Source organism: Saccopteryx leptura, chromosome 7, assembly GCF_036850995.1.
Source record: "Saccopteryx leptura isolate mSacLep1 chromosome 7, mSacLep1_pri_phased_curated, whole genome shotgun sequence".
In the NCBI taxonomy this organism is placed as follows: domain Eukaryota; kingdom Metazoa; phylum Chordata; class Mammalia; order Chiroptera; family Emballonuridae; genus Saccopteryx; species Saccopteryx leptura.
In genome coordinates, this window is record NC_089509.1 from 89,317,705 (window position 1) to 89,318,723 (window position 1,019).

A 1,019-nucleotide genomic window follows, 5' to 3' on the forward strand; every position below is an offset into this window, starting at 1 on the left:
TAGACTCCCACATGCGCCTGACCGGGATCCACCCGGCATGCCCATCAGGAGCGATGCTCTGCCCATCTGGGGCGTCGCTCTGTCGTGACCAGAGCCACTCTAGCGCCCGAGGCAGAGGCCACAGAGCCATCCCCAGCGCCCGGGCCATCTTGGCTCCAATGGAGCCTTGGCTGCGGGAGAGGAAGAAAGAAGTAGAGAGGAAGGAGAGGGGGAGGGGTGGAGAAGCAGATGGGTGCTTCTCCTGTGTACCCTGGCTGGGAATTGAACCCGGGACTCCTGCACACCAGGCCGACGCTCTACCACTGAGCCAACCGGCCAGGGCCAACTTTTCAATTAGAAGTTAATCAAAGGGAGAAACATGGCAGCTCTGATGTTAACCAAGAGGTTGTACTCTGTATTATTCCACAGAACCTCTACCTTCGCCCTTACCATCACCGTGGGTGCCCTGTGTGTCCAGATATAAATCTATGAACACATCAGCCAGGGGAAGCTGTGGAAACTCATCAAGCACAAGTATGAGAACTAGTTTCTTGGAGCCTCCCATTAAGGCCAGGAAGACCGGGTCTACCCACCAGCTGTTTGCCCAGAGTGAGGGCCTCAGCTTGAGATGGAGCTCCCAACACTCTCCATGGGCCACTTTTAGCTATCGTTACAAAATGGCTTCCGTGACAGACTCTTGAGCTTCTGCTATGTTTGAAGTATGTTTAGTCAGAGTCATCAGCAAATAAATGTAAGTAATCCTTAGAAAATAAAAGAAATTAAAATGTTGGTTAGAGTCTCATGTGGAAAACAACCAGCAGTAAGCTGGCATAGTCCAGGGGCCTGCCCAGCTATTCCTCAGTGAATGTACAGGAACACTGTGGCGTGCAGGAGGGGCGGGTCGACTGGGCCTGGAGGTGAACGTGGACACAGTTTCACATGCACACCCAAGAGCTGACTTTTTCAAAATCTATAGTCACTTAAAATGGTAGAATGTTTAGAAGTTTGCAAAATGCTTTTTACATCATCTCACTTAAAAA

The 1,019-nt window shown here is 50.8% G+C and overlaps 1 pseudogene; it reads left to right on the forward strand.

Moving 5' to 3' along the window:
* The first annotated feature begins 358 nt into the window (after positions 1-358).
* LOC136378932 (cytochrome b-c1 complex subunit 9 pseudogene) lies at positions 359-528 on the forward strand (annotated as a pseudogene).
* The last annotated feature ends 491 nt before the right edge of the window (positions 529-1,019 follow it).